Source organism: Glycine max, chromosome 12 (genome assembly GCF_000004515.6).
Source record: "Glycine max cultivar Williams 82 chromosome 12, Glycine_max_v4.0, whole genome shotgun sequence".
Classification (NCBI taxonomy): domain Eukaryota; kingdom Viridiplantae; phylum Streptophyta; class Magnoliopsida; order Fabales; family Fabaceae; genus Glycine; species Glycine max.
This window is the reverse complement of record NC_038248.2, coordinates 21,774,857-21,784,095: the sequence shown is the minus strand read 5'-3', so window position 1 is coordinate 21,784,095 and position 9,239 is coordinate 21,774,857. Positions and strand designations below refer to the sequence as shown.

Genomic DNA, 9,239 nt, shown 5'->3' with positions numbered 1-9,239 from the left:
TTATTATTATTATGTGTGGATAATCATTGTTTGAATTAATAATACAATAAATCTATACTATAAATAAATTAAATTTAAAACGTTTTACAACTGCTAAGAACTTAATTTGAATTTAATTCACATTCTTTTATCAAAAAATTATTTAATTTCTGTTAAATAATTTTTCATATTCCTTTTTCAATACTCATATTTATGTCTTATATAAAAAAGAGGACCTAACATAATACACTATATTTTAAATCCATGCCATGCACAATTTCATTTAAATTTTTTATTTGTATTTTTATATTTATTATTATTCAAAAAAATATATGTACGTAAATAAAATGAATTTTTTAAATATTTAGTAAGATATTATATTAATTATTAAAATAGATGAAAAGGATCAAGTATATTTTTAATCAAGTAGATGTTGTCTTAAAAAATATTAAGTCTATTGAGATTTTTATAATTTTTTTTAAAATTTATATGTATATAATAAAATTATTAATTTTTAAAATATTTAATAGTATATTAAATATAATTATATTAAAATTGAGAAAGCTAATTAATTATATTTTTAATTCATAAGTCTGAAAAAATGTTAAGCCTATCAAAACTTATTACGATTTGTTGTTTTTTAAGTAATAATAATGATGTAATATCTATATTAGATGTATAAATTAAAAATATAAATATAATATATATCAATTTATAATTATTTAAAATTGAGTGTGTGTTTTTGTTATTATAAATATTATGTTAACATGTAATACCTATAATCCACAATTTTATTTTTATTATTACTAATTTTATAATGATCATTATTATTAAGGTATATTAATTTATAAGAATAACAAATTGACTCTTAAGAATTTAATTGGAATTTATTTTTTCATTATTATAAAAATTGTATAATAATTACCATCAATAATGTAATCAATTTAATTTTTTATTTTAAGCTAATAACATATTTCAGGACCAAATATATGTTAATTAAATTGGTTATATTAATGATTATTTAATAACATATATTTCAAAGTGATGGAGATTCTTCTTGACACAACAATTAATATTTTTTACAATAACTTTGGTTTTATGTAATATGTTTTTTACTACACCAATAAAAACAATTATATATTTTTTCATAATAATTTATTTGTAATTATTAATAAAAGTTGAAGTATATAAACAACTTTGCAAAAGAAAAAAGCAGTATATAATGAATTATATAATCAATATGTGTAAACAAAAAAAGAAAAATGAGTAGAAAAACAAATTGTGTTAAGTGAATTAATAAAAAATATAACAAAGAAGAAAATTAATGAATAAGAAGTAGAGTTATTTATACCAATATATAAAGATGATATTATTCTGTATAACTGCTTTTTATTTTCATATTTTTTTAAACCATTTTATCCTTAATAATATTAATATATAAACCCTATCTCTCACTCATACTATTCCATTCTCAACAACTTCTGCTACTTCCTACTCCAACAACTTTCTTTTTTCCCGCTGTCATGGGTATGCAAATAACCACCGCACACTCACCGTTTTCTTTTCATTTTCAACTCTATACTCCATTTCTTCCAATCTAATTTTTTTCTTCTTTCTTTTCTGATTTTTGTTTTGTTTTCAAATGAATTGCATGGATCAGGCAAGGTCAAGATCGGAATCAGCGGTAAGTCTTCTCCATCCTTCGATCACCCTTCTGTTGCTTAACATCAGTTCAATTATTTTTCTACTTTTTCCATTTTCTCAGTTTTTTTAATTAATATTTAAATTGAAATGTAATAGGATTTGGAAGAATTGGTCGTTTGGTGGCTAGGGTGATTCAACACAATCCAACTTTTAAATGTAAAAACACTACTCTTTTTTTTTATAATTTCTTTTATTACTTTAAGTTTCTATCTGGAATCTCTTCCTTTTCATTTACTTTTTTTTTTTCTCTTCTCCTTCTTTGACTTTCTCTTTCATGTATAATTCTTAGAGTATAAATTTGGTTTACATGATGTTTATTCATTTTGAGTACATTTGGAAGGATGGAATTCAACATGGCATACAACATATGAAAGATGTGGGTATAATTCCTACACCATTATGTTGTCTTGCATCTAAAGCATTCAAAGCCTACTTCTTTTTTCCTTTTTTAGAAAAAGAAACCCATTATTGATTAATTATTTTTGAGATTTTCAGATGTGACCTTTGTAATCAAATTCTCTCACTAGACTTATCAATATTTTGCTATGCATGTAAGTAATAATGTCAATCATTTTATATCAAATGATTTTTTATTTATCTCATTCAGATACTATAAGTTTTTTTTTTTTTTTATCTTTGAGCCTTTAGGGAAAGGAAGTCATGGGAATATATAATTGTCTATTATTCCAAGATGGTGAAAAGATGTATGGTGCTGTGTTGGCAAAAGACTCTTTGATCTAAAAAGAGAAACTTCTTCTTTTTCTTAAGTGTTTTTATAGGTAAAAAATAAAAAATTTAATGATTTTTCACTTATTTCATTCACATGCTATAAGTTTTATTTTAATTACTTTTTTATTATCTTTTTGCCTTTAGGAAACAAAAGTCATGAGAATATATAATTTTTTAATATTTTAGGAGGTAAAAAGATGTATGATGTTGTGTTGGCAAAGACTCTTTGATCTAAAGAGAAAAATGAGAAGAAACACGATAGACAAAGTAAAAAACATGTTACATTTTATAGATTTTTTTAACTATTTTCTTCTATATTGTTTTTGTTTATCTTATTGTTTCTTAGTATTTTTAAAGGAAAAGAAGAAGAAAAATATAATAATGTTTCCCTTATCTCATTCATACTATAATTTTTTTATTATCTTTGTGCCTTTAGGGAACAGAAACCATGAGAATATATAATTTTCTAATATTTAAGGATGGTGAAAATATGTATGGTGTTGTTGACAAAGTTTTTGATTTGAAGAGAGAATAGATAAAAAATGAGATAAACAAAGTAAGAAAACCTCTTACATTTTATAGACTTTTTATTGTCTTAATGTGTTATTTTATTTACATTTTCAATTAATATTTAAACTTAAATTTATCTTTTATTAATTTTCTTTTGTTTTTTATTGCTCTAATTTTCTTTCTCTCATTTTTGTGTGTAGTTGAAGTATTTGAAGTTTGCATGCCATGAGCCTATAGGAAAGGGAAAAAAAAGGAACATAATTGTAAAGAACAAGATGATATATTTTTCTCTCTTTTTGTCTTTGATCATGTCATGCTTATAGTATTTAGTCATACAAATTTATATTAAAATTGATTTTTAGATTTGTATTTGGATAAAAAAAAATTGTTGAATTTTGTATTTGTATCACGAACATCAAATTATGAAAAAATGACTTAATCGATAGTTGATAACATTAAGAAATAGTTTTATTGAACTTTTGTAAGGTATTTAAGATGATTTTTTTTTTCTCTTAAGGGAAGTTTATGAAATGAATTTATGTAAGTCATTAAAATATGACTCATTGGTTAAAAAAAACATGAATATTTAAGCTAACGTGTTCCTATAATGACTTCAACATAATATTATCTTTAATTTTTTTTCTTCTAAAAAAGTAAAAAAAATCATTAATTATTTTTCTGTCCTAGAAATTTCTTATTTATCAAATGCTAGTGGAAAAACAAACACCATTGTATATTTCTATAATTTGTTAATTTTGGATATAAATGTTTAAAAAATGATAACAAACTCAAAAACACTATCAAAGGAAACATGGTTTGAATGAATTTTTTTGTTTTGCAATTACAATTAAAAAAATGTTCAAATAATCTTTCCTTTTTACATATATTTTTATATTTATTTTATATACTTATCCATTTCTCTTATTTTTCTCTTCACCACATATCTTACTTTGAAATATATATATATATATATATATATATATATATATATATATATATATATATATATATATATATATATATATATATATATATATATATAAATCCTTAGAATTGAAGTATATAGATCCTAAGAGCAAAGATATATTAAAATAAGAAGAAAAAATATTCAACATGACATAATAATGTTAATATTTCAATATTTTACAAATACATTTATCAAATAGAATAATATGCAAGTATGTACCACAAATGCTTTAGTCAATTGTGTATAAATAGACATGTATTTACAAATAAAATATATTAATTTATCATGTTATCATAACAAATAAAGAGACATAAGAAGTAAAATTTTGTATACATTACAAAACATATTAAACTAAAATTAATATACACATAAATTTACATATAATAAGAGATATTATATCAATATATAAATTTTAACACAATAAAATATAATAGTACAATAGAAATGCGAATAAACAGGTATGACAATATCTTTGTTTATGGTAGTAACAATAATATACTTCCTTTACACTCTGCTAAACAAAAAAAAAATATAGTAAGTTGAAGATATAAAGTAAAATTTAGATTGTTAATATTTTTTATTCAAAATGAGAAAAGATAATGTAGTAGTTGTAAGAGGAAAAATATAAGAATATGTTTGAAAAAATTGAACAACAGTTATCAAAATATAAAAAGAATACAAAATTGTAAAATGAGAAATGGAAAAAATGCAAAGAGATCATAAAAGAGATAATAAAAGGCAGGATAAGATACTATACATAATTAGTTGTTATGTGATGATGGTTAAAGTAGTAGGAGATTATGAATCTCCAATCCATATCCCAAGTGCATTGTTATAAGAATTTTCTCATCTTATCTACACAAAAGGTGTCATTGTTAATTAACATATTGAGCGAAAGAAAGTGCTAAGCCAGGAAAAGAAATAATAAACAAATGAAACATTTGTTAAAAGACAGGATAAGATGATATACATAATTAGTTGTTATGTGATGATAGTTAAAGTAGTAGGTGATTATGAATCTCCAACCCATATCCAGGTGCATCGTTATAAGAATTTTCTCATCTTATCTACACAAAATGTGTCATTGTTTATTAACATAATGAGAGAAAGAAAGTGCTAAGCCAAGAAAAGAAATAATAAACAAATGAAACATTTGTGAAAGTTTTAATTTTGTTTACGGACAACAAACTTTCCAATAGTAGCATGTATATATAATTACTTTGAAATAAAACATTATAAAAAAATTAGCATAAAAGAATATATTACATGATTGTAGTGTAACTAAAGATTAAAATAAGATTTGAAATCTCTTCATCATCAATCAACACCATGTTATTGCCAATAAAATGTTTCCTCTTATAAATGCCATGGGTGTCCCATATTCTTGAAGCTCGAACTTTAATTTGATGATTTTTCCATCCAATGGAGAAATGTTGTTGAGCAAAATATATTTGTTAAAAGGGTTAAAGATATTAAACTAACATTTTTGTTAAAATGTTGTTCAACAAATTTTGTATACATTACAAAACATATTAAACTAACATTTTTAAGCATACAATGGGTACTTGGTAAATTGAATTATTTATTGTTATCCTGGAACCAATTATTAGCAACATGAGTTGAGTTTCCATGTTTGTTTCATTTTCTTTTCTTTTTTATCCATTTGCAGAGGAATAAACCAAACTCTTTCCTCTTCTTTATAAATAAGAAACATAAATTAAAAATAAAAAAATTATGGATTTTTTTTCAACAATGCTAAATAATAAATGATTGTTGTTAGATTTGTTTTTTCAAAACAGTTGTTTGAATATAATTGGTTTAAATGTTAATTAAATAGTTTAGTAAAGGCTTTGACTTAACTTTATGACCGATTTAAATTCTTTCTTTTTAAGAAATTCAATTTCAATAACTTTTTTTCTTATTATTTTGTCAGTTTCACTTTGTGTTGTTTTAACCTAAATTTTTAACAACCGGTTATTTCCTTATTTAATTTGTTTAGAGAATTATTTAAGTTCGTTAAAAACTAACAATGAAAGATATTATTTCATAAGTTTTTAATTTAAATTTATTCGAATATCAAATACTAAATTAAATATTAATTTTAATCATAATAATATTAAGTATTAAAATTTTATTTTATATATTTTTAAATTAATATTTTAGAATAGAAATCAAATAATAAATTATTATATATGTCTGCATATTATTATTATTACTATTATTTAATTTTTTTTCTAAAACTAAAAAAATTAATGTTTCTAAAATGTTAAAGCATTTTAAATTTATTCAAATCTTGAATACTAAATTAAATATTAGTTTTAATCACAATAATATTAAGTAGTAATATTTTTTTGTCATATATTTTTTTAAAATTAATATTTTAGTATGGAATTAAATAATAAATTATTATATATATGTATATGTAGCATATCAAATCAATAGTCGTTGATAAATTAGAAATTTTGATCCAACGACCACAAAGTTTCAAACTTTCTTTATATATTATATCAAATCAATGATTCTTGACAAATTAGAATTTCGATCCAATGACCGATAAAACTTCATGTTTTCTTTACATATAGTATATCAAATCAACGGTTATATATAGATTCACAAAATCAATGATTCTTGACAAACTAAAAATTCATCTTATATCTCACAAAGTTCAAACTTCCTTTACATATAATATATAGGCTAACAAAGCGTCAATTTTCCTTTACATATAGTATATCAAATCAGCCGTTCTTGACAAATTAGAAATTCATTTGACGACTCATGAAAGTTCAAGCTTTTTTTACCTATAGTATATAGATAGATAGATTTGTGTTTATAACAATGTTTTTATTCTATTTCAAAACTAATATATTATTATTATTATTATTATTATTATTATTATTATTATTGCATAATCATTTAAATTAATATCAATATAATTTATAAAGTAAATATTTTTTTTTAAAATATTGTTTATTTCTTAAATAGATACTATATTATCTCTTATTTTATTAGTCTTCTTAAAATCTTGATCCAATGACTACATAAACTTCAAGTTTGGTTAAATTAAATCAACAGTTATTGTTATTTGTAACTTTTAATCCATGGCTAAATATGATTAAATCAAATCAATGACTGTTACTAAAAAATTGTGCATAAATTATATAATAATAAAGATTATTAATGTGAACCATTTAAATCAAATCAACAGCTATGATAAAATTAAAATTTCAATCAATGGTTATGTACTCTTGGTGGGCTGCAATATAAAGATCACAAAATACCCCCACCTACTTCCTCTTGGTGGGCCTCAAAGGTTGTAATTTTTTCTAATAATACTCCCACCTACTTCCTTTTATATATATAATATAAAGATTACAAAATATTTATTATTTTTTAGATGATAATTGGCATAACAAATTAATCATATATTAATGTATATTACTCATTTAAATTCTACAATATAAACCAACATCTTATTGTTCAATTGGTATTGGACTCAAATATCTTAATCAAGGTTTTTTATTCGAGTCTTGCGGATGGGTATAAAACATGGTTGAAAGAGAATGCCTTGCTAAAAATGATTAGTCAAGTTCTTCAACAAACATTGACAAAGTCAATAAATATTTTACACTAATGTTATGGTGACTAAAAAAATTGATTAAATCCACCTTTGATCCTTATAGTTTCTCGATTGTGCAATTTTAATCCCTAAAATTTTTTTCTTGCACTTTTGCTCTCTCACATTTTAAAAATCGAGAAATTTTGGTCCATCGTTAGTTTGTCATCATTTTTTAATTAAAATTACTTATGTAACACATTAGTTATTGTAACATTCCAAATTTATGAACTTCAATCATAAATAATAAAAAGATATCTTTTATGGCATAGTCTTTTATAATTAATGATTAAAGGAGACCCTTAAACATTAATAATAGTTACCCCATATTAAGAATTGATGAGAATAGGGCATCATGACCCATATGGGGAACCAAGGCCCAATGTCGACCGAGACCCGCTAAACCACCCCCGTTGAAGTAAGGAGTTTAGGGAGAGAAAAGAGAAGAAAAGGAAAGAGGTTAGAGAGAGAAAGAGGAGAAAAAGGAAGGTGAAGAAGAGAAGGAGCAAAGATCTCTAAACCTAGTGCCCAAAGATCAACTCCACATGTTCCAAGAGGTGAGTGCTTCCCCTTTGTCCTTCCTTGTCCCTTTGATTTGTGTGTTTTTTCCCCATTTGAACCCAAGGTGGAGATTTAGGGATTTTGATGATTAGGCTTGATTGATGGGTTTATTGAGGAGTTTAATCGATTATAAATGTAATATAAGTCTTTATAACTTGATTGTTATGCTTGGGAAGCCATTGATGGGCCTTTTAAGCAGATCTTGTGAAAATGATATTTTGTAGATCACAGATATAGCTTAACGAGCACATTCTCGCTAAATGAGAGTGAGAGTGTCGAGTTGCAAATTTTGCTCTATGGCTTGATGAGTATGTTGTGACTTAGCAAGTGAACTCCCAGGGAACTATATTCACTGAGTGAGCATAGTCTTACTTAGCGAGTGAACACCTAGGGGACTTTATTCGCTAAGCGAGAAAAACCTTACTAAGTGAAAATAAGGCCAAAGAACAATCCTTGAACTCTCCAAAGAGTAGTCGAGAATGATTAAAGAAGGTTTTAGTTATGTAGTTGTTTGATATGCTTGCTTTCTTTCATATAACCATAGATGAATGTCATTTATTTTTAATTAAAAATGATAAGTTGATGATGAGAATCATGAAACTGGCCAAATACAATCTAAAGGCCCAAGTGGAGAAGGACGAAGGCCCAAGTGGAGAAGGACAAAGCCCCCGAGTGGAGAAGGGTGAAGGCCCAAGTGGAGAAGGATGAGGGCACAGAGGCAGAGACACTATCAAGACTATTAATTGTTGCTGAAGGCCCAAACTAATTTGAAGGCCCAAGTTAAATAAGTTTTTAGTTATAATTTATTTTTATTGTAATTTTGGCCCAAACTGTCTAGAAGGCCCATGTCTATTTTTATCTTTTTGTTCAGCTACACTATAAGTATTGGTTTTTGTTTTGAATAAAAAAAACTTTTGGCATTTTCATAAAATTGGGTGAGAGTTTCTCTCTGGGTTCCTTGTTGAACCAATATCAGACTTATCAAGGTAATCCTTGTGGCGTCTAACCTGACTTATCTTCCTTCACCGGAAGTGGCGTCTACCCAGACTTATCTTCCTTTACCGGAAGTGGCGTCTACCCCGACTTATCTTCCTTCACCGGAAGTGGCGTCTACCCTGACTTATCTTCCTTCACTGGAAGTGGCGTCATCCAAATCTTCGTAGCCTGTATCAAACG

General features: G+C 24.7%; 1 long non-coding RNA gene across 1 annotated transcript; it reads left to right on the top strand.

The window, feature by feature from the left end:
- The first annotated feature begins 1,457 nt into the window (after positions 1-1,457).
- LOC121173171 (uncharacterized) lies at positions 1,458-3,361 on the top strand. The gene is made up of 4 exons (XR_005887488.1): positions 1,458-1,506; positions 1,640-1,663; positions 1,780-1,839; positions 3,123-3,361. It is a non-coding gene; the product is annotated as an uncharacterized lncRNA (long non-coding RNA).
- The last annotated feature ends 5,878 nt before the right edge of the window (positions 3,362-9,239 follow it).